This window comes from Choloepus didactylus, chromosome 10 (assembly GCF_015220235.1).
Source record: "Choloepus didactylus isolate mChoDid1 chromosome 10, mChoDid1.pri, whole genome shotgun sequence".
NCBI lineage: Eukaryota > Metazoa > Chordata > Mammalia > Pilosa > Megalonychidae > Choloepus > Choloepus didactylus.
Genome location: NC_051316.1, coordinates 97,140,072 through 97,165,267, shown reverse-complemented (window position 1 = coordinate 97,165,267; position 25,196 = coordinate 97,140,072). Strand labels below are relative to the sequence as shown.

The following is a 25,196-nucleotide window of genomic DNA, read 5'->3' as shown; positions in this document are numbered from 1 at the left end:
TTTTTGCAACTGTCATGTAAGTTTGCAATTATTTCAAAATAAAAAGTTAAAATAATAAAAATAAATGTAGTATCAACTCAAGTCAGCCTCCCTACCCCATTATCTTGTCACAGAACCATCTCTAAAGAGCCAAAGAGGGCACTACTTAATCAATATTAGCAATGGGGACATTTTTAAAAAAGGTTCATATTTTTCATTGCCTTTCAAATTTAGAAGTTGGAAAGAATTGACAGCCCCCAAAATATGGATGGAAATGCCAGTGCCTAGAATAGACAGATTATAGACTGACTATTTCTCAAAAAGAAATTTTTACCTAAAAATTAACCTAGTACATGTAAATGATTTCATTTTTATACTTTTTAAACAGCGAAGTAAGCAAGGGACACTTGCTTACTTTTAAACAGCTTACTTGCTTACTTTTAAACAGTGAAGTAAGCAAGAGACAGTTTAATCTAAACATTTATTAAGTGCCTGCTATGCATCTGAACAAAATGTTATCTTTGTTTTCATTGAGTTTACATTGTAGTAGGAGAGATAAGCCTCGCACATGATTCTAAAACAAGGTGCACCATTAGAAATGCTACAAAACCAAGGAGGAAAGAAGAGATATTGGGAAGAAATTTGGAAGGCTTTGGGAAGAATCTGGCAAAGATAATGAATTCTACCCAATCCAGCCTATAGTGCTTTTGCCCCTCTGATCAATAAGGCAGTCACTGAAAGGCCCTGTCAGAGTCGCATTCCTCATGTAGAAAGTTGAGTATAATACTGTACATCTAGCAGGACTATTGTGAAGATTAAATGAGAATGATTTGTGTGTGTGTGTGTGTGTGTGTACGTGTGTCACAATGTCTGAAAGGATGCTCACACACAAAAAAAGAACTATTTCTTACAAGTATCTACTAAATGTTTAACCCTGTGCCAAGCACTATTAACCTCTATACCTGGACACTGCTTTGGTATGTTGTTTGCTTATTTTTCAAAAATCATAAAAGAGCAAATGCCATGTCATTTACTTTCAATCCCTCCAGAAGCAGAGTAAATAAAAAATAGAGTAACAATATTGTCCAACCGATATTTGTTATATAAATTTAATTAACTTAATTATAAAAAGACATTCTTGAGCAGAGGGATCAGCAAGACTAAAAAAAAATACGTGATGCTTGCCATGAAATATGTGAACATAAAAATCTGAGTTTATAAGAGATAGAGGAGAAAAGATGTTGCCTAATATAATGTTTTGGCAATTTGCACTCATTTATCAACCTTTATGGAGTTCGTGTAAACTAAGCTTCTAAATACTATGCTAGGCCCACAGGGGCATGCCAAAACAGTATAATATACCAGGGCTTGTTTTCCATCCTGAAGCTTACTGCAGTCTTAAGAGTCCTAATTCTGAAGGAACTGGAGATGTATCCACCATTTGCCTAGGGTTTCCTAACACTTGGTCTCCATGGCAGTGGTTCTCAAAGTGTGGTTCACAGAATCATAAGGGTAGGGCATCTGCAAGGTCAAAACTATTTCTGTACTAATTCTAAGACACAGTTTGCCTTTTTCACTATGTTGTCATTTGCATCGATGGCACAAAGCCAATGTTGTGTTACACCACTTGCCTTAGCACTAACCAAAGGAATGGTGCCAAACTGTACTAGTAGTCTTTGTATTTGTCACTTCCACATGCCCCCCCCCCCAAAAAAAAAGCCATTTTAAACATAAGAATATCCTTGATGAAGCACTAAGAGTCAATAGTTTCATTAAATCTAGACCCTTGAGTACACATCTTTGTAATATTTTGTGTGACAAAACAGGAAGTATGCATAAAGCACTTCTATTACACACTAGTTGTCTCAAGGAAAAGCAGTTGAGCTATTGTTTGAGTTGTAAGCTGAGTGAGACCATTTTTTCATGGACTGCCATTTTTACTAACAAATTATAATTATTAAGACATGGTTATGTGACAGAGTGTTTCTTAAAAATGAACAAAGTGAGCATGTCACTCTTGGGAAAACAACTGACAGTACTTGTTGCCAATGATAAAATTCCAGTTTTTAAGCAAAAATTAGAATTTTAGAAAATCTTTATCTTCCACTGTAACCTTGACAGCTTCCCAAATATTATATAAGTGGTTATATCAGTGGTGATATTAACAAAGGCGATTTTCTGATATTATTTAATGAAATGTCAATATTTACAAGATCTGCCTAACTCGGTGAACCAGTATTTTCCAAATGAGCAGTGCATGATGCTACAAAATCAGATACGGGTAAAAAATCCATTCCAAGTACAAGACAGACCAATGGATTTTAATATAATAGAGTATAAAAGTTCACTGAAATTATTTCAGATTCCATATCGCAATTAACCTCAAGAAAATACCAAATGTTGAGATCTGGTATAATATCAAAGAAGAATAGGCACAATTATCCAAAGAGGCTATTAAAATCCTACCCCTTTTTCCATATATATATATATGTATGTGTGTGTGTGCAGATTTTCTTCAACCAAAACAACATATTGCAACAGACTGAATGCAGATGCAGATATGAGAATCCAGCTGCCTTTTGTGAAACCAAAAATTAAAGAGATCTTCAAAAATGTAAAACAATGCCACTATTCTCACTGATTTTCTTGGGGGAAGCTATAGATTTTTTAGTATTTTTATTTAAAATGTTATTTATTTAATATGTAATGTTTTTATTTTAAAGTGGCTTAATAAATATTTTAAATTTCTAATAGAATAAAAATTGATAGCTATAACCCACATAAATAAAAGCTGTTGGGAACCTCAACAATTTTTATGAGTATAAAGGGGAACTAAGACCAAGCAGTTTGAGTACCATTGCCTTATATACAAAGATTCTTTGTGTGGTAAGAGGTCTTGGATATCCTGATTTTATGTTTTTGTTTAGCATATATTTATTTACATTATTTATAATATATTTATATAATGGAAAAATTAAGTACAGAAATTGAAATAACACATAGCATACAGGGCCAAGACTTGAACTGGGGTCTCCTGACTTCAATTTCATGTTCATTATACACCACAATTTCTCTACTCACTAAGACAATGATTTAGAAACCCCTCATTCCATTCTTCCAAGTAGTCTGGAAGCTCAATCAAGTAATTACAATAATAACATCAGAGTGTTTATTAGGTACCAGGAATTTCTATATTCCTGTTGTCATTTAATTCTCACAACATCCCTGTGATACAGGTACAATTAATTACTAACTTCCATTTTGCAAATGAGAAAATGAGATTACAAACTTGCCAAAATCACTCAGCTTTTAAATGGAAGAGCTGGGATTTGAAAACAATACTTCTAACAGAGAGAGAGATCAGCAAAAAAGCCTTCTTACCACTGCCAATCAAAACATTTCTGTAGTCACCAAAAAAGTGGCATTTATGGAAATAGAAGATCTGTGACTCTGGCCCAGTATGCCTTCAGATATAGACAGAACAAAATAGTAGCCTGGAGCATGGCCATTCAAATTCAGTTGTACATAGAGAGTGAATAACAAGAAAACAAGCAAACAGGGCACTGTGCAAGATATGCCAGACTGCCTCTCTTCTTTACCTCTTCAGTGTCTCTACTATCACCCATTAAAAAGAGTGACAGGAGTCAAGGGTGAAGGATTCATCATTGACATATAGCCAGAACAGATGTTCTCTAAGCTGTAAATCCCCTCCTATGCAAACGAACCCCCAAGCTCAGTCCTCCTGGCTTTATAATGCTGAGCCTTGACAGGAGCCATCAACAGTGTGCAAACTATACTTTTTCCAGGCTGATGACATGTGTCAGGTCTTGATTCCTGATGCCACTCCTGCCTGCCAACTCAGGAATGGCTTCCATAATACCCTTGACTTTTTTGAAATGCCTTCAAATCACAAGGCAGGAGCTGACACCAACTCCCTGCTGAGGATGGATACTTGGCCAGGAGCTCAAGTTGAAGTGGATTTGGTAGAGTCATTCCTACTTTCTCACTGCAATTAAAATAATTTCTTACCAGAGAGCAACCAGAGGTTCTACAAGCCTCTTCCATCCAATGGTAGTCAACTTTGATTAGAGAGGAGTAGTAAGGTGCAGCAGTGGCTGATAAATGTCAGAGCTTGGTAGGCCGTCAAGAGTTTTGATCACCCACAACTATATCTCATTTCACACCATGGACCATTTTTAAGCCAACATTACTCAGCCTCACTTACTTCGCTTTCTTAATCAAACGCTTCAGGTTAGCATCCCAAATCCAAGTCAATGGTCCATTTACACTAGTTCTGGGTACATCCCTAAGACTACGATGTTTGCCCTGCCAAGTTGACTGTCTTAAAGGCTATGTACTTTCCAGATGGGCAACAGGATATTGAGAGGCTTCTGCAAAAAAAGTATGCTTTTTCACAATAGAGAGGGTATGTGGTATAATTAAACACACATACATGACCAGAGCTTTTAATTCTGACCCTGCTGTATAACCCAGGGTCTTCATTTCCCTTTTGAGCCTGTTTCCTCATCTGTGAAAGAAATCAGATTCCCAAATGAAATGGCTGCATCAGAATCACCTGAGGGCTTCTGAAAAATATAGAACCTATTAGAAGATCTGACTAAGTCTGGGGTGATGCCTAGAAATCTGCATTTTCAACAAGTCACACTTTCCTCCACTACCACTTTTAATTCTGATGCAAAGCCAGGTTTGGAAACAACTGTATTAAATGACCTCTAAGACTCCTCATAGCTTTCAAAGTTACCAAACTATTAATTGAAACTAATTTTCTACTTTCACCACAGAATCCCCCCACCCCATGTTTCATCCACTATTAGCACATTCCCAAACATCACAACTATCGAGTTTCAGGTTAGCAATGAAGATGTAAGTCTAAAAGCAGTATGTTAAAAAATCAATAGCTTGCCCAACAGTTCTACTTGCTTCATTTATGAGAGAATAAGGTAGACCTAAGCAGAGCTTTTCCAAAGAACAGACATTCAAAGTTAAAACCTTTAAAACATTACATTTTGCAGAGATCCAGCTATTTGCTGGAAATAATCAAGAAGAGCAGCATTGAGAGAGCATTTTTCCTAAAAGTTATGAATAACTAAAAATAGAGTTATGGAATGAAAATACCTACTTAACCATAACTTACGAAGCCCTAATACAAAGCTTTAATCTACTTCAGGCAATAATAAACTTTATAAGAACAGAAATCAAGTTTTTAAAGCTTAAAGTACCATCTAATTAATCCTATAAACAAAAATAGGTCACAGGAAGAAATCTATAGTCATATCATTGATACTTCATCAGATTTTCCTATTTGTAGAAAAGGAAAGATTGAGTCCTTTGATCACTGTTTTTGTTTATTTCATTAACTGGTTGTTGTAATACACATGCTTGATAGCTTTAGAGAACTTTTTAAATCTCTGTCAATACTTCTCATACACTGCCATAAAATCCAAGATTCTCTCTAGTTCATTCCCTAATTCTCATGAATATCAGGTACTGCATGATTTTGGTTACTATTTCTTTCATGGCTTTATATTCCTAACTCACTTAGGCATTCAGCTCAGGTAAACAACAGTCCCTGGTACAAAGTTATTTAGAATTGTTCACTGATTACAGATATTTACCACAGAAAAATTAAGTCCTGCTTTCCTGTCGGTTTGCAAAATAATCTAAAATAGTAAGATCTGCAGAGAAATAGGAACCCTTGTACACTGCTGGTGGGAATGTAAATTGGTGCAGCCACTGTAGAAAACAGTTTGGTGGTTCCTCAAAAAGTTAAACATAGAATTACCATATGACCTGACAATTCTTCTTCTACATACAGATATTTGTACACCAATGTTCATAACATTATTCACAATGGCTAAAAGGTAGAAACAACCCAAGTATCCATCAACAGATGAATGGATAAACAAAATGTGGTTTGTACACAATTCATTGTTATTTAGCCATAACATGGAATGAAGTTCTGATACATGCAACAACCTGGGTAAATCCTGGGGACATCATGTTAAGAGAAATAAGCCAGACACAAAAGGAAAAATATTGTATGATTTCATGTATATGAAATACTTAGAGTAAGCAAAAATATAGAGACAGAGACTGTATTACAGATTACCAAGGACTGGGGGGCAGGGTGGGAATGGGTGGTAAGTGGGGTGATGAAAAAGTTTTGGTAATGTATGGTGGTGGTAGTAGCACAATATTTGAATGTAATTAAAATAGCTGAATTGTACACGATAGTGGTGAAATGTGTATATGCTACCACAACAGAAAAATATATAAATACACCTAAGTAAATATACAGATACAGTAAAATGGCTAGTCTGAGATTGTTTTAAATATAAAAGAATAAGTTTTTACTTTAATATATATGGACTAGAAGTCAAATTCTAGGCAAAAATGAAATTTTATTTCCTAACATCCAAATAGTAGTTGTAAATGATTTTAACAATTAAAATCATTTTTAAATAACATAAAAACATAGCTTTTAACATGCACACTGTTTTAAACATGTTACATATATTAACTCAGTCTCACAAGAATCCTATGAGTTAGCTACTATCATTATCTCTAATTTATAGATGAGGAAACAGAAAGGTTAAATAATTTGCCCAAGATCACATAGCTAATAAGTTGCAAAGTCAAGACTCTGGATCCAAAGCCTATACTCTTCACTATGCTATAATGCCGCTTCCCCAATCATAACATATGAAAATTTTAAACTACGGCCATTTTAAAAAAGTCAAATAAGAATCCAATTTGGAAAGTCTATTATGATAGGGTACTTCATTTATTCTATTTTAGTTTATATGAAGCAAGAACAATGGGAAAAAAAGAAAACCTAGCAATACATTTGCATGCTATTTTCATCTACATAACCTCATGTAAACTTCATACAATATATGCAGGGCAGGGCAGATGCTATTTGTCCTACATCTTAAAAATGAGTTAACTGCCCGGGGATGAGCCTGGACCCAGCATTACAGGATTGAGAAAGACTTCTTGACCAAAAGAGGGAAGAGAAATGAAACAAAGTAAAGTTTCAGTGGCTGAGAGACTTCAAATGGAGTCGAAAGGTCAACCATTCTGGAGATTATTCTTATGCATTATATAGATACCCCTTTTTAGTTTTTAGTGTATTAAATAGCTAGAAGGAAATACATGAAACTGTTGAACTGCAAACCAGTATCCTTGATTCTTGAAGGCAAGTGTATAACTATATATAGCTTTTACGGTATGACCATGTGACTGTGAAAACCTTGCAACTCACATTCCCTTTATCCAGTATATGGGCAGATAAGTAGAAAAATGGGGATAAAAAAGTAAATGAATAATGGGGGGGGTGTTTTGGGTGTGTTCTTTTTTACTTTTATTTTTATTCTTATTACTTTTTTTGGAGTAAAGAAAATGTTCAAAAATTGATTGTGGGGTATTATGCTTCCTTTAAGTAACAAAGGCAAATATACCAAAGCTAAATGTATGGGGGGGGGGCTTAGGGGAGGGGTAAGGGAGTCTTGGCATTGGAGATGTTATCTGACTCTTTATTCTACTTTGGTTTAATGCTGTCTTTCCTTTTGTCGCTCCAAGCTGTCATGTTTTTGTTTTTGTTTTTTTTCTCTCTTTCTTTTGTCTCTCTACCTTCTTTGACTCTTCCTCATTCTTTGTGGAAGAAATGGAGATGTCCTTATATAGATAGTGGTGAGGGTGGTGAATACATAAATACATGACTATACAGGGAATCGATTGTTTACTTAGGATGGAATGTATGACGTGTGAACAAAACCATCTTAAAAAAAAGGGGTTATGAAGAAACCTTGAGGGCACTATATTGAGTGAAATAAGACAGACACATAAAGACAAATATTGCAGGGTCTCACTGATATGAACTAGTTATAATACATACAATCATAGACATGAAATATAAGTTACCAGGATATAGAATGGGGCTAAAGAATGGGGAGTGGTTGCTTATTATGAGCAGAATTTTCAACTAGGGTAAACTTAAACATTTGGAAGTGGACAGAGGCAATGGTAGCATGTTGTAAGAAAGACGAACAGTGCTCAATAGTCTGTGAATGTGGTGGAAAGGGTAAGCTCAGACTCAAGTATGACAACAGAAGGAAAGTTGGAGGTTAAAAGATGGGAACGTACAAAACAGTGAATCTTGCGGTGGACAATGTCCATGATTAACTGTACAAATATGAGAAATCTCTCTCATGAACTAGAGCAAATGTATGACACTATAACTAAACGTTAATAATAGAGGGGCGTATAGGAAAAAAATATATACCTACTACAAACTATATACTACAGTTAGTAGTATTTTAACATTCTTTCATCAGCAGTAACAAATGTACTATACCAATCCTATGAATCAATAATGGGGGGGTGGTTAGGGGTATGGGAGGATTTGCGTTTCCTTTTTTTGTCCTTATTTCTTTTCTGGAGTAATGAAAATCTTCTAAAAATTGAAAAAAAAATTAATTATGGTGATGGATGCACAGCTGTATGATGGTACTATGGGCAACTGTACATTTTGGATCTTTGGATAATTTGGTTTGCAAACAATCTCAATAAAAAATTATTTAAAAATTATTAAAAAATTGATTGTGGTGGTGAATACATAAGTATATGATGATACTGTGAACAACTGACTGTACACATTGGATGACTGTATGGTATGTGATTATATCTCAATAAGATTGCAAGGAAAAGATTTTTTTTTAAGTTTCAAAAATTACACAATATTTTTTTAAAAAGTGAGTTAACTGAAACTCTGAGAGGTTAATTTCACTACTCACCATTACCTAAACATTCCTGCCTCTAGAATTTCCTGTTCATGATGTTCCATCAGAATTTCTTTTTCTCTTTTTTGTCTAGTAAAAATTCAACTAAACCTTCAAGGCACAGATTGGATGTGATCCCCTTAGACACACCTTTCCCAGTACTTCTTGGCAGAATCAAGTCTTCTCTGTTCACCTTTCAGGTGGTTCATACCATCCTGCCAGCGTAGCGGTTACCCCTTTTATTTGTCATCAGCTGAGTGTATGTCTAGTTCCCTGGGTATATATTGGGCTCTGTGATGGCAAGGGATATATGTTAGAGAAAGGATCCCTAGGATTCCACTGCCAAATTAATAAAAGTGAGGCATAAAATGAGCATGGTTTGGCTGAAAAGAATACAGGTTCATGCTAAAATGCTGTTGTTATCTTTGTAACTTAAGAGTTTGTCCTCAAGGCTACCAACATTACCCTAAACACTTGTAGAGACACCTACTGCATCATGCTTGGGAAGTGTCTAGGCAGCCACCTCTTCTATTCGCTAAAAATCACTCAAGTATATTGGTTTACTGAGTTAATGCTTCTTGTTTCTTATAGGTGCCCAAGTATAATCAAGAGGCCCCGGCAGTACTACAAAAACATTTGCATCTCCAAGCTGGAAAAATGCGGACTTCAGTATTTCATGGAACTTCTGGAAAGGGAAAGAAAGGAGGTAAGTGAAATGATAAAGGAATGGCACGATAAGTTCTAAAAAACTCAAAACCAGCTTAATCAAGAATTAAACAGCCAGACTCATTAAATGTTCAGCTAATTTAACCTTTGGCTTTTTTTTTTTTAACTCTTAGACTTTACCCTTGCATTGAGCACATGAACTCCCTAGCCAAACTCATTCAAAAGATCCAATACATGCCTTCAACTTACTTGATGGAATTAAAGAAAATTAAATGAATGAGGATGGTGAAGGCTGGGTATACATAATATTATGCTATTGCCATGAAAGTTAATGATCTTAAACACAATGAGAAACACCCTAATGTCATTCCAGAAACCTACCTTTCACTCTTGTGTAGTTTTTCAAGTCTATAAAAACCATTCTTTTTAGAATGGCATGAATTTTAAAAATGGTATTTTGTAAACATCCAATGATTTGGGGCAGAAGTCAGTATTTTTTTTAAAGGTCTGAATATTTATCCAAATGGTATAAGGCACTGACATCTATTCCTATCATCAAACCAAGGGGAAAACCAAATACAATAAACCCATCAAAGAGTTTTAAAAATACTACACAGTAAAAGTTGCTTGATTTTGCTTGTTTGTATACAATTTACATTAACACTGAGAACTCAAAGCTGGCTAACTGGATTGCTTTGACAGAGAGTGAAATAATGAAACTGATGGTGGAATGTAAACAGTTTACATTTCAACCAAATTTTAATGGTTATTTTTTTAATGTATACCATTTGGCTGCTTCAAAAATGAATCTGGGAACAGCCAACCTTTCATATTTAAACCTAAAGCAATTAGTAATAACTATTCGCAATAACAGATGAAACAATTCAGCCACCTATTCTGTAAGTCCTTTTCCTACCGAACACTCTTGGATCCCTCCCATTATAAACCTATATTGTGAAAAGACCCATACTATTTATTCATTTCCCAAATTTTTCATCAAAGACATTCAACAGCCAATCAAACATAACCCATATGCCTAAAGAACTTATCTGATAAAGTGTTTAATTTTCAGAATATAAAAAGAACTACTATAACTCCACAATGAAAACAAAACAACCCAATTCAAAAACGGGGCAAGGACTTGAATAGACATTTCTCCAAAGAAGATATACAAATGGCCAAGAAGCATACAAAAAGAAGCTCCACCCCATTAGCCATTAGGGAAATCCAAATCAAAACCACAATAAGATATCACTTCACACCCAATAGGACGGCTGGTATTAAAAAGAAAAGAAAAGAAGTGTTGACAAGAATGTGGAAAAAATGGCACACTCATGACTTGCTGCTGGGAATGTAAAATGGTGCAGTCACTGTGGAGAACTTTGGTGGTTCCTCAAAATGTTAAACATAGAATTACCATATGACCCAGCAATTTCACTTCTAGATATACAGCCAAAAGAAATGAAAGCAGGGACTCGAACAGATACTTGTATACCAATGATCATATTATTCTCAATAGCCAAAAGGTAGAAACAACTTAATGTCCATCAAAAAATGAATGGATAAACAAAATGTGGTATGTACATACAACGAAATATTTATTCAGCCATAAAAAGAAGTGCTGGTACATACTACAACATGAAAGCACCCTGAAAACATCATGTTGACTGAAATAAGCCAAAGACAAAAGGATATATATTGTATGATTCCACTTAATGAAATATCTAGAATAAACAAATTCATAGAGAAAGAAACTATAGCCCAAGGAGTAAAATATGGGCTCTACTTAATAGTACAATTATAATAATATTCTTTCATTAATTGTAACAAAGGTACCACACTAAAGCAAGGTATTAGGAATGGGGGGGCAGTATATGGGCACTTTGTTTTCTACATGATTTTTCTGTAAACCTACAACTTCTCTAATAAAAATAAAAATTATATTTTAAAAAAAGTTTTGGTAATGGATGGTGGTAATGGCAGCACAACACTGGAAATGTAATTAATGCCAGTAAATTGTACACTTAATAGTTAAAATGGCAAATTTTGTTATATATATTTTTTACCACAATTTAAAAAAAAACCAATATGACTATAATGCACTGATACCCTTTCATCCAAAAGCAAAAACACTTGATAATTTAGTTCTTCTCTGACCTTACTAAGAAGAAATTTGGGCATTCTATTAGGTGTGGGGGGTGGGGGGGAGGGGGGTGTTTGTTTTAATTTCTGCTTTTCAATAGGAAAAATAACTAGCAAACTTACCATTGACACTTCCGTGATAACTTGGAAATTCAGGACTCAGTAAAGAAGATCACCAATTATGGAGGTGATTCATCAATTTTTTTTGTCTTCCCCCATGAAATTCTTCGCCTACAGACTCACCTGCTATTACAGGCCAAGAAGAAGAGGGTTTTTTTCCTCTGAAGAAGTTTGCATATTTAACTTAGCTCTACCTTGAAAGTTCCACTCCCAGATATACAACAGTAAGTCTGTGATGATCAAGAAAGGGAGGCAGTATTATCAGTGAGCTCTGGAATCAGAAAGTCCAGTATTCAAGATTTGGCTTGTAATCTCGGCTCCTGGTTAGTTAACCTTGGGTAAATCATTTCATCTCTCTAAGACTCACTTTCACTTCTGGAAAATGTGGGGTTGTTGAGAATTTGAATAAGATCTATAATTCCTAGTACACAGCAGTTCCCTAACACATATTAACTTCTTTTTTACCCCAGTACTTTAATAATTAAAATACTACTGTAAAATAGGGTATTTGACATTTTCAGAACTACAAAATGATACCATTAAAAGCCACTTTTTCAGACATCCTTTTGAGTTTGTATAAATAACTGCAGTCTCATGATCCTGCAATTTATTAGTTCTCTGCTATACACAGATTGGTTTCATAATTAAAGTACTTGCAACTTGAAACCTGGAAAAGAATGTGACTCTCCATCAGCATCGTCCCACTGCTTACTGCCTCTTGGAACACGGATACAGGCTGAAGAAGGGCTGCCAGGGCCAGGACCCAGACTTCAGAGGACTCCAAGGAACATTCAACGCTGTCGGTGAGTTTGGGATTTGAAAAAAACCACCAACCGTTGACTGTACCTTGGGATCCTTACAGACAACGCTCCATTTCCAGAAGCAAAGGAGCAGGTTGTACTATCACATATCACATGAGCTCACCAGGAACAGTCCCACTTCCTGTCTCTCAAAGATGGTCCAATTTTTTTAAAAAAAGCTCCTCTATATTTCTATTACTCAATTGTTTTCTTTCTTTTTGTTGTGATTTTGACAAATAAAGGTTTTGTTTCAACAAGATAAGGACAGCTCAATGAGCATATACCTAATGCACTTAAATATCTGCTAGAAATATGCCATTCTAGTAAGAAATAGGATATAGAGAAGAGAGGTTTATTAAAAACATATTTCACTTTGGAGTGAAATCCAGTTAAATATTTTACTCAAGTTTCTCCCACATCCCCTCAAAAACTTTAAATAGGGGAAAGGGGAGGATTTACTAAGCAAAATTAAACACACAACCGTCCAATGTCTGCACAGCTCTTATCACATTCTACTACCAATTATAGTTAATGTGGTTACATTTTGACAGCCCAGATAGAGCATGAGCTGTTTGAGAGCAGCTATTTTCTTACTATTTCACACCCCCATACTTGCTTATTTAAACGTTTGTTAAATCAAGTAAAGGGTCAGTTCTGGAGTCAACCCCCTAACTAGCTGGGTGACCTTGAACAGTGTCTGAGTATCAGTTATCTCATGTATAAAATAGGGATAATAGGAACACCTACACCATGGAGTTAAGAGATTCAATGAGATAACATGTAAGGTATTTTGTACCATTCCTGGCATATAGTAAATGCTCATTATATGTAAGCTATTATTATTATTTAAACCAAACATAATCTGGGCTAATTTACCTCGAAAAATTATCCATACTTCTTAGCTCAAAGCAGAAAGAGGAAGAGCCAGGGTCTCATCTCTTGTTTACACCTACCTGTGTGCAAGTACTGCCTGTGTGGTCACAGAGCTACTTGTCGGCTTCTCCAGGAGCCTATTCCCATCTCTAAACCATAATTTCTCCATCTTAAAAATCTCCCAGCTCTACGGTCAATGTTATCTATAATTATGTGGGTCCTCAACTGTACAGATGGTTGGTCACTAAAGGAGAAACCAGACACAGACCTCAAAGAATTTCATATGGGAAAAAAAAAGCCAGGAGTCAGGTATGGTAAAGGCAACGCCACCAACTGGAAACACTGATGGCTGCGCTCAACATTCATTGCTGTCGGTGGGTTTGCATCTGAATCAACTCACTGATCAATGAATGCAAACTGCAGACCAAAAAACCCAAGGGAGCAAGAACATGGGCACAGTAATATAAGTGCATCAGCCACTGTTCTGGGTGGGAGTTCCTGCTGTCTCCAACATGCTGGCTAAAGCCTCTCTTGCTCTCTTTGGTTCTAATACAGACTAAGCACTCTAAATTCCTAGTATTATTTTTCTTTTTCTCTTTTTCTTTTTAGATGTTCTAGACTTAAGGAAATGCTATTTTATAGCAAGAATAAACTACATTATTACCTTAATATAACATATTAAAATGTTGATGCTTTTACAATTTTTTAAATTAAAAAGAATCACATGCTCATTATTTAAAAATTAAAACACAAAAATATGTAAAGTAAAAATTGAAAATCCCTTTCTTCATCATTTGCAACCCATTTCCCCAGTGGAAATCACCATTAAAAATGTATTTTATAGCCTCAGTGACTTATATCTATGCACATACAAATAGATACATATTTAAAGGTATTGGGGGGGAGCTGTTAAACGAAATGAGTTTATTTTATACCTACTAATCTACAGTCTGCTTTTACACTCAACTATATGTTGTAGATAGCTTTCCACAGCAATCCTGTTATATATTCCTCATTCTTTTAAATGGCTATATATAGTATGCCTTAGTATGAGTGTCTTGGTTATTATTGTCCAAATATACTTAAATATTCTCTATTGACCAAAACTATGAGGTCCACTCATCCTGACCTTTGCAAACCATGTCCCTCAAACAAAAAAAACACCTAAATGAGATGGGAGATGTACACCATTTAAAAAAAAAATTAAAATGCAGTATCAACTCTCTGAATTCTATAACATGAGATGAGCCACTAAATCTTTCATGTTAATAAAAGAAAAACAAGAGTCTTGGTCATGAATAATTTATCATATTCTTATACTCAAGATAAGAGAGAAACGGAGTCTCATAGAAAAAGTCAAACTTAATAAGGCAGTAGAAAAGGCTTGTCAAATTTGTCTTCCAAAAATGTTTTCTCAGGAATGGGAAGGAAAGAGTGAAATAAGAACTAAAAAGATATCAAAAGCAAAAGAAAATTGTGTTCAAAAAAATCACAAGAATTCAGGACAAATATGGGGCTCAGACCTGTGTTTCCCAAACCTGGTTGTGTACCAGAATCATCTGGAGTTCCTTTTTAAAATGCAGATTCCTAAGACCCCCTCAGAGCAGAAATACAGTCCTAGAATCTGTATTTTATTTTAAGTAGCTGATTTTGGTGCACAGCCTGGTTTAAGGGCCACTCATTGAAGGGTGGTCCAAAGAAAAGTCCAACCCATCAGCTTAACATCAGCTTCTCCCTCCCCACAGCCTCCATCACACCTCATCCTAACCACTTTTCAACTTTTGACCAGCTTTTTCTGCCACCATCTAATATGGCCACCACTGTCCTGAGTGCAGATAGGATTAATCATACTTGGGTTGCTAGTGAGTATCTCTCTCCAAAGTACATAATACCTTGCACCATGCTGTAACAGCCAAGTACACATCAAACTGTATCCAATGTTTTATAGAAATAGTTGTGTTTGATTTATGTTCTCTCAAAAACTAAAAACTTCTTAAAGAAGCTGATGAATGGACAAGGTTAAGTTCAGATGAAAAAATTCCATTCCAGAAATCTTTATAGAAATCAAAGAGGTTTTTTTTTTCGGTCACACTGGTGGACCCCAGGAAGGTACTCCATGTACAGCTGTTTTTCAGTATGCCATGCATTCTAGGAATTTGTTTTCAACCAATAATTATTTCCAATTTTCTGAAAACATTAAAAAGAAAAAAATGTGACACATTTTTTGAAAATAGACACCCAAACAAGCATGCCCCTTATGTACACAGAGAATTAGTAGTCCAAAATTGTATTTAGTCTTACCCAATAAAAATAAGTGCTATAGGTAGAGAGACAATTATGTGAGTTTAAGGGTGTTTTATGCAGGTGAGACTACAAATAAATGCTAGAACAGGGAAGATATGTGGCATGTATGGGGGCAGGAGCAGAATAGTTCAGAGACTGCTAGGGGATCATGGTGAACAGCACTGTAAAGGTAAAAGGACAAATTGCAGATGACCTTGTAAGCTAGGCAGAAAAATTTTAGACTTAATGCAACAGGGAGCCACTTTAACTGCTAAGTTCTGGAAAGAGATAATAAAAGCCAGACTTTGGGAAGATTCACCAAACAGAAGAAGTGGGAGGGAGAAAAAACTGAAAGAGAAATCTGTTGGACTAATGGGCTGGGCTAGAACAGAGGAAGCAGGAATGAAGAGAATAGAACAGAGTATATCAAAAAGACATTTAGCTTTGTTTTTGGTTGTTTTCTGTTTTTCAAAATAGAATTTTTAAAATTATGTGGTCACTGAAAAATTCACACAAAAGTAAGAAAACTAAAGTCCACCAGTTGCCCCGCTCCCATCATCTTGAACGGTATATATCCTCCCAGATATTTCAAAGATATTTAAGTACACGTATTTATATTTAGCGAAAATAACACCACAAGTTATATTTAAGTTTGTAACCTTTTTTCACTTAAAAATTTTGGCCATTTTTCCAGGTCAGTATACCAGGACTGGCTCAAACAGAAAAGACAGCGAAGAGTCAAAAATGGTGCCAAATTCTCTTACCTAGGAGATTAGGAACTTGGTGTGCACTAGAAAGAAATAGGCAATTTTAAATTGGAAGAAAGCGTTCATCATTTGAATAGATAGAACAAAGGATGCATATCTGTGATTCACAAGCATGGAGCTGAAAATAAAATTAACTGCAGGAAGAAACAGTAAGGTAATAAACAATTATTGGACATCTCCTGGGCACCTGGACAGTCACAAGAGCCAGGAGATGTGGAGGGAACACGAGTATATATAGTGAAACAGGAAGACCAAATTCTAATTAACAAATTATTGCAAGTGTAAAGAGTCTGCAAAGGAGAAAAGGTACACAGAAGCAAATGAGAGAAAAGACCAATCCAGTTTGAGGGGTGGAGGGTTAGGGAAGGCTTCCTTGAAGAAGTGACATTTAAGTGAAGATCTGAAGGGTAAATGTAATTACCTGAGTGAATTGAGCATTCCAAGCAGAGGGACAGATGATATGTGTACAGGCCAAAGGAGCATGGTGTTTTCACAAAATTCAATGTGTGGCTAAAAGCTCCAAGAAAGCATGAGAAGAGGTCAGGAGACAAGGCCAGAGAAAAAAGCAGGAAGGATGGAATGAAAAAAAAGGTTACTTATAGCCTTGGAGAGAGCAATTTTGGAGTAATGGTCATGGTTGAAAATAGATTTCTGGAATGGTAGTGGTGAAGAGCTTAGGCTAAATGAGAGCAAAAATCCCAGCTCCATTACTTTTCAACTACATGAACCAGGAAAATTACTTTAACCTCTAATCTGTGTCATCTGTAAATAGATGATGATAATAATAGTACTTCCTCACAGGGTTGCTTGAGAAACAAGAAAGAATACATGTAAAGTATTTCCACACGGGTCTTGACACAACAAAATGCTAATACCTGCTGGCTGATAATAAGTAAAAAGCAGACTGGAAGTTCAAACTGACTGGAAGCAAAAATATTAACAGTACTAATTTCTAAATTGTAGAATTACAGATGATTTTTAAGTTTATTATTCATCATCTATCTCTTCCAAATGGTTAGCAATAAGCATGAAGTCAAAACAATTAAATCACGTATTTTTTTAAAAGCAAAGATTTCTTTCAGATGCAGGATCTATCTATATTTGGTTGAAAAGCAGATAGAAGAATCCACACTGGAAAGGAAGTAAATAAGGACTATTTTTATCAAGAAAGGGGCCCTGTGGAAACCACAGCTGCAGGGATAGTAGAAAGTAATGGACTCCAGATCCATGGTGGAGATGGTCACTTTGGAGGGCAGACACATCGTCCTCAGAGAAATGAAGACAACAAAGGAAATTCCAGCTTACTCCTATTCTCCTCCAGGCTGTACTTTAATAGGATCCAATTGGGCCCAGTGATCCCATATCCTGGCAAGGGACCTGGCATGGAGCAGACACAATAAATTTTTTCAAATGAATTTCATTTTGTTGCCTATGATTTCTGGCATAATTATATTTATAACTTAGGAAGTGGTCTGCTCCTTGAACCAAGCACAGAATATCTTCAGCCATATGTCACATAAATTACAGTTCCAACCTAGGTATAGTTTTAATAGCTACCAAATAACACGACAAACTTATCTTGATTATATACGCTATAGAACTCACGAACTTATACTGTAGCCCTTACCCTCCTGTTCTTCAGACTAAATCTATTAAAAACACACACAGTCAATCAAAATCACATGCCCCTTTCTCTCCTCTTCCTGATAAATAATTGGGGCAAAACAGTAAAGTATAACAAAAATGGTCTGGGATATGGGGCCAGAAAATCTGAATTTAAGTCCAGTTCTGCCACATGATGACTATTTGTATGCTCTTGAACAAGTCAGCCACATTGTGAGCCTTAGTTCTCTGTAAAAGGAAGAATAAGGATACCTCCCCTTATCTCACAAGATTGTTGTAAGGACTCATGAGCACATTTGTGGTAAGTGCTTTGCAAACAGCGAACAGCAATGCAGCCCAAGTATCCTGGTCTTTGATGGTACTTTTCCAAGGGGTCTCCACTTCCAGCAGGGTAGACAAGTTAAACAGAACATGTTTGGAAGATACCTAGATGGGATTAACCCATAAATTGGGGCTGAAAGAAAGCTCTGCATCAGTCCTTCTGTCATCGGCCTGGAAGGGATTGATAGATAACTCTGGGTCCATCAGAGCCACAATCTAAACAGCTGAGTTGGTCTTCCAAACAAGAAGAACGGTCATTCTGGTGGACTCTTTAGTGGGGCAGGACACAGGGTAAAGTTTTGGGAGCAGGAAAAGTACACCTCCCAAGGAAAAGACTACTGAGAGAGATCACAAATCATCAGCAGGGCAACACCTGACTGATGGAGTTAAACCATTTTACACAAAAGGCTCTCCTCTTCACCGTCTTCCAAGCAATCTCAGGTACTTTGTTGCTGTTTAACAGATTTATTTAAGTATAATTTACATACCATAAAATTCACCCATTCTAAGTGTACAATTCAATAACCTACTTCTATTCATTTACAGAAGTGTGAAACCATCACTGCAATCCAATTTTAGAACATTTCTATCACGGCAAAATAATCCCCTTGAGCCTATTTCCAATCAATCCCTGCTCCTTCCCCTCACCCTGAGCAACAACTGATCTGCTTTCTATCTCTATAAGTTTGTCTTTTCTGGACATTTCATATAAATAGAATCATACAATATGTAGTCTTTTGAGTATGGCTTCTTTCACTTAGCCTGATTTTGAGGTTTATCCTTATTGCATATAGCATGTGTCAGCAGTTCATTCTGTTGTTGTTTTTTGCTGTTGAATAGCATTCCATTAAACGGATATTCCGTTTTGTTTATCCGTTCACCATGTGGTGGACATTTGAATCAGGTTTTGGCTATTATCAATAATGCTACTTTGATATTCACATACAAGTTTCTCTGTGGACATATGTTTTCATTTCTTTTGGGTCTTGTGATTCCACCTAGGAGTGGAATTGCTGGGTCATATGGTAAATTTTTTAATTTTTAAAGAAACTGCCACATTGTTTTCCAAAGTGGCTGCCATTTTACAGCCCAACCAGCAACGTATGGAGGTTCCAATTTATCTACATCCTTAGATGAACACTGGTTACTGTCTTTTTGTTATTGTCTGAATATAGCCATTCTTGTGGGTTTGTTATCTCTTTGTGGTTTTAATTTGCATTTCCTTAATGACAAATGAAGTTAAGCACATTTTCATGTGCTTATCAGTCATTCATGTCTTCTCTGATGAAATGTCTGCTCAAGTCTTTTGTCCATTTGTCCAATAAGAAGTCTTTGTCTTCTTATTCAGTTGTAAGAGTTGTTTGGAAACTGAATTCAATTCCTTTATTAGATATTTGATTTTCAAATATTTTCTCCCAATCTATAGCTTGTCTTTTTGTTTTCTCAACGCCGTCTTTTGAAGGACAACAGTTTTATATTTTAATGAAGTCTAATTTATCAAACTTTTATGTTTTGTGCCACTGGTGTCATGCTTAAGAACTCTTGGCCTAACCTAGGGTCACAAAAATATCCTTCTAGAAGTTTTGTAGTTTTAGCCCTTACAATTAGATGAATGGTCCGTTTTGAGTTCATTTTTATGTCTAGTGCAAAGTAAGGGACTGAGTTCATCTTTTGCATAGATATCTCATTTTCCTAGCAACATTTGCTGAAAAGACTTTTCTGCTCCCCACTGAACTGCCTTGGCACCTTTGTCAAAAATCAGTTGACGACAGGACTCGGGCAAGATGGCGGTATAGAGAGGAGTGGAAGCTAAGTAGTCCCCCTGGAACAACTACAAAAAAACAGAAACAACTAGTAAATAATCCAGAATAACTATGGGGGGACAAACGAGACCATCCATTCATCATACACCAACCTGAATTGGGAGCAATGCCCGAGAACACAGCATAAAATCTGTAAGTAAAACCTGCGGAACCAGGTCGGGAGACCCCCTCCCCCATAGCCCGAGCTGCGGAGCCGTGTGGTACCACAGAGAAGCTCTCTCCCAGCAAGCGAATACAGCTCAGCTGAGCTCCAACTGGGGTTTTAAGTAGCGAGTGTGAACTGCTCACTACAGGTACGCAGCCCCAAAAAACAGACAGAGGCTTTGGGTGACGACTGACCTGGGAGAGCCGGAGGGTTGCCTTGGACTGGGTCTCAAGGGGACTATCTGTTTCTTTTTTGGCTCAGTGGAGAAAGCCCCAGTCATTTTCAGTTTCCAGGGCTGTGACTTGGGGAAGGGTGGAGACAGCACAAGCAGAGAGTGAAACCATTGAAATGCTAATGACCTCCACCTGAGGGGTCTGTCTTCTCTAGGAGGAAAAGGGTGGGGCCCTTTCCATTCAGAATCAGACCCCAGAGCCTGGGGGAACACAGCCATACCTCCTCACACCAGTCAAGAATTATAGGCTAACAGGCGTCACCTGCTGGGCAGAAAAGCACAGTGACCTGAGGCATCAAAGGGTGGAGCAATTTTCTAAGACACACCCGCAGGGAAACCAGATACTGAATATTTCTTCCCTCTGGGACCTGAGCCTGTTCTGGTCTGGGAAAACCTGATTTGGATAACCAAGGAAACCATGCCTAGACAACAGAAAATTAAAACCTACACTAAGGAAAACAAAGTTATGGCCCAGTCAAAGGAACAAATGTACACTTCAACTGAGATACAGGAATTTAAACAACTAACGCTAAATCAATTCAAAAAGTTTAGAGAAGATATTGCAAAAGAGATAGAGGCTGTAAAGGAAGCACTGGACATGTATACGGCAGAAATCAAAAGTTCAAAAAACCTACTAGTAGAATCTATGGAAATGAAAGGCACAACACAAGAGATGAAAGACACAATGGAAACATACAACAGCAGATCTCAAGAGGCAGAAGAAAACACTCAGGAACTGGAGAACAAAACACCTGAAAGCCTACACGCAAAGGAGCAGATGGAGAAAAGAATGAAAAAATGTGAACAACGTCTCCGGGAACTCAAGGATGAAACAAAGTACAATAATGTACGTATCATTGGTGTCCCAGAAGGAGAAGAGAAGGGAAAGGGGGCAGAAGCAATAATAGAGGAAATAATTAATGAATATCTCCCATCTCTTATGAAAGACATAAAATTACAGATCCAAGAAGCGCAGTGTACTCCAAACAGAAGAGATATGAATAGGCCTACGCCAAGACACTTAATAATCAGATTATCAAATGTCAAAGACAAAGAGAGAATCCTGAAAGCAGCAAGAGAAAAGCAATCCATTACATACAAAGGAAGCTTAATAAGACTATGTGCAGATCTCTCAGCAGAAACCATGGAGGCAAGAAGGAAGGGGTGTGATATATTTAAGATACTGAAAGAGAAAAACCATCAACCAAGAATCCTGTATCCAGCAAAGCTGTCCTTCAAATATGAGGGAGAGCTCAAAATATTTTCTGACAAACAGACAATGAGAGACTTTGTGAACAAGACACCTGCCCTACAGGAAATACTAAAGGGAGCACTACAGGGTGATAGAAGACAGGAGTGTGTGGTTTGGAACACAATTTTGGAAGATGGTAGCACAACAATGTAAGTACACTGAACAAAGGTAACTATGAATACGGTTGAGAGAGAAAGATGGGGAGCATGTGAGACACCACAGGAAAGGAGGAAAGAACGACTGGGACTGTGTAACTTGGTGAAATCTAGAGTATTCAACAATTGTGATAAAATGTACAAATATGTTCTTTTACGAGGGAGAACAAGCAAATGTCAACCTTGCAAGGTGTTAAAAATGGGGAGGCATTGGGGGAGGGATGCAATCAGCATAAACTAGAGACTGTAACTAATAGAATCATTGTATTATGCTTCCTTTAATGTAACAAAGGTGATATACCAAGGTGAATGCAGATAAGAGGGGGGGATAGGGGAGGCATGTTAGACACTTGACATTGGTGGTATTGTCTGATTCTTTATTCTACTTTGATTTAAGGTTATTTTTCCTTTTGCTGCTTCCTAGCTGTCTTTTTTTTTTTTCCTCTTTCTTTTGCCTCTCTACCTTCTTTGACTCTCCCTCCTGCCTTGTGGAAGAAATGTAGATGCTCTTGCTTAGTATGAGCAGAATGTTCAATTAGGATGAACTTAAATGTTTGGAAATGAACAGGGGTGTTGGTAGCAAGATGTGAGAATAACTAACAGCGCTGAATGGTGTGTGAATGAGGTGGAAAGGGGAAGCTCAGAGTCATATATGTCACCAGAAGGAAAGTTGGAGGTCAAAAGATGGAAAAGTATAAAACTGAATCCTATGGTGGGCAATGTCCATGATCAACTGTACAAATACTAGAAATCACTGCATGAACCAGAACAAATGTATGACAATACAATTAGAAGTTAATAATAGAGGGGCATACAGGGAAGAACTATATACCTATTACAAACTATATACTACAGTTAGTAGTATTTCAACATTTTTTCATAAACAGTAACAAACGTACTATATCAATACTAGGAGTCAACAATTGAGGGGGGTTGGTTAGGGATAGGGGAGGTTTAGAGTTTCCTTTTTTTCTTTTTTCATCTTTCACTTTATTTCTTGTCTGGAGTAATGAAAAGTTTCTAAAAATTGAACAAAAATTAAGTGTGATGGATGCACAGCTGTATGAGGGTACCCAGGGTCAAGTGATTGTACACTTTGGATCTCTGGATAATTGTATGGTATCTGAACAATCTCAATAAAAATTAAAAAAAATAAAAAAATAAAAAAATCAGTTGACGAGGCCAGTTCGCCACCAACCCCGCAACAGGATAGGGATGAACAGAGCAAGCAGTCTGGCCAGCCATGCACTGGCCAGCCTGCTCCTAACAGATCCAAGATGCATGTGTAGCAGGCCAACCTGCCACATTCCACCCTAAGGAGCTTGAGTTCTTTTCCCTCAGAGGTACCTGCTAGAATGGAAGGAGCTCCCCTGAGCAGAGATATTTCTGCTCAGATCCCTTACAGGTAGCCTGAAGCAGCCAGGCTGACAGCTCTCCCCAGGAACCATGTTACTTGCTGAGAAGCATCAGTAGCAAATCCCCTCCTCTATGCACATGCCCTGCATGTTGGAAGGTCCTAGCCATGCTAGCTCTGGTCCTGGTAGTCATGATGTTGTATTCCATCTCCTAAGAAGACAGGTACATTGAGCTTTTTTATTTCTCTATCCCCGAGAAGAGGGAGCTGTGCCTCCAAGTCAAGGTGGAGAGGAAGTTTCTTCCGAGATCAGTCCATTTTCCTGCAGTTCAAGGATTATTTCTGGGTCAAGACACAGTCTGCTTATGAGCTGCCCTATGCGACGAAGGGGAGTGACCTGGTCCCATGCCAGAACATCCAGAGCCTCATGTACTGCCACTGTGTGATGGTGGGGAACAGGCACTGGTTGCACAACAGCTTGCTGAGAGATGCCATCAACAAGCACAATGTGGTCATCAGATGGACACTGTCCCAGTGTCTGGCTATGATGGTGATGAGGGCTCTAAGACCACCATGTGACTTTTCTACTCCAAATCTACCCACTTCAACCCCAAAGTGGAAAACAACCTGGACACATTCTTAGTCCTGGTGGTGTTCAAGGTAATGGACTTCTGCTGAATAGAGACCATCTTGAATGATAAGAAATGGCTACAAAGGGTTTCTGGAAACAGCCTCCTCTCATCCAGGACGTGATTCCAAAGCAGATTCAGATTTTCGACCCCTTCTTCATGGAAATTGCAGCTGACAAACTGCTAAGCCTGCCAATGCAACAGCCATGCAAGATTATGCAAAAGCCCACCCCAGATCTGTTAGCCATCACCCTGGACCTCCACCTCTGCGACCTGGTGCACATTACTGGTTTGGCCTACCCTGATGCCTACAGCAAGCAGCAAACCATTCACTGCTCTGAGGAGATATGCTCAAGTCCATGACGGGATCAGGCCATGTCTCCCAAGAGGAAGTCACCATCAATTGGATGCTGAAAATTAGCACAATCAAGAACCTGACTTGGGCAAGAGCTGTACCTGTTGGTCTACCCACTCCACTGCCAGAGAGACCCCCATCTGTTGCTATGCCTGACCCCCTTGGATTCACTATCCCTACTTGGGGAGAGGGTTCTAGGACTAGCCAGGGTTAGCTGTATAAACTTTTTGGAGATGCCCTCTATCAGGTTGCAAAAGTTGCCTTCTATTCCTAGTTTGTTGAGAGTCTTTATCAGAAATAAGTGTTGAATTTTGTCAGATGCTTTTTCTGTGTCTATTGAGATGATCATGTGTTGTTATTTTACCTTTATTCTATTAATATATTACAGAAGTCAGCAAACTACCACCTCTGGGCCAGTTGCCTATTTTTATAAATAAAGTTTTACTGGAACATACCCATTTACATATTCTCTATGTCTGTTTTTGCACTACAACACCCGAGTTGAGTAGTTGCAATAGAAACCATATGGTCCACAAGTCCCAAGTATTTACCACCTAGCCTTTTAAGAAAACGGCTGCTGACCCTGGTGTCTACATTAATAAATTTGTACAAGTTAACCCAACCTTGCCTCCCTGGACTAAGTCCTACTTGATCATGGTATATAATCCATTTTTATATGTTGCTGAATTTGGTTTGCTACTATTTTGTAAAAAGCTTATGCACCTATATTCATAAAAGATATTGGTCTGCAGTTTTCTTGTGATGTCTTTGCCTGGCTTTGTTATCAGGAAGTACTGTCTTCGTAGAATGAATTGGGAAGTGTTCACTCCTCCTCTGCATTCTGAAAGAATTTGTGAAAGATTGGTATTATTTTTT

At 37.2% G+C, this 25,196-nt stretch overlaps 1 protein-coding gene, 1 long non-coding RNA gene and 1 pseudogene across 7 annotated transcripts in view; 2 read left to right on the top strand and 1 right to left on the bottom strand.

Annotated features, from left to right (window-relative positions):
• Positions 1-25,196, bottom strand: part of NR6A1 (nuclear receptor subfamily 6 group A member 1) — a 280,389-nt gene that overhangs the window by 200,876 nt on the left and 54,317 nt on the right. The gene's annotated exons all lie outside the window — the stretch shown is intronic.
• LOC119545108 overlaps positions 1-25,196 on the top strand; it is a 66,459-nt gene that overhangs the window by 29,291 nt on the left and 11,972 nt on the right. Inside the window, exon 2 of the long non-coding RNA XR_005219067.1 lies at positions 9,372-9,486. This is a non-coding gene — a long non-coding RNA (uncharacterized LOC119545108). The remainder of the gene's footprint in view (positions 1-9,371; positions 9,487-25,196) is intronic.
• Positions 23,490-24,720, top strand: LOC119545107 (annotated as a pseudogene).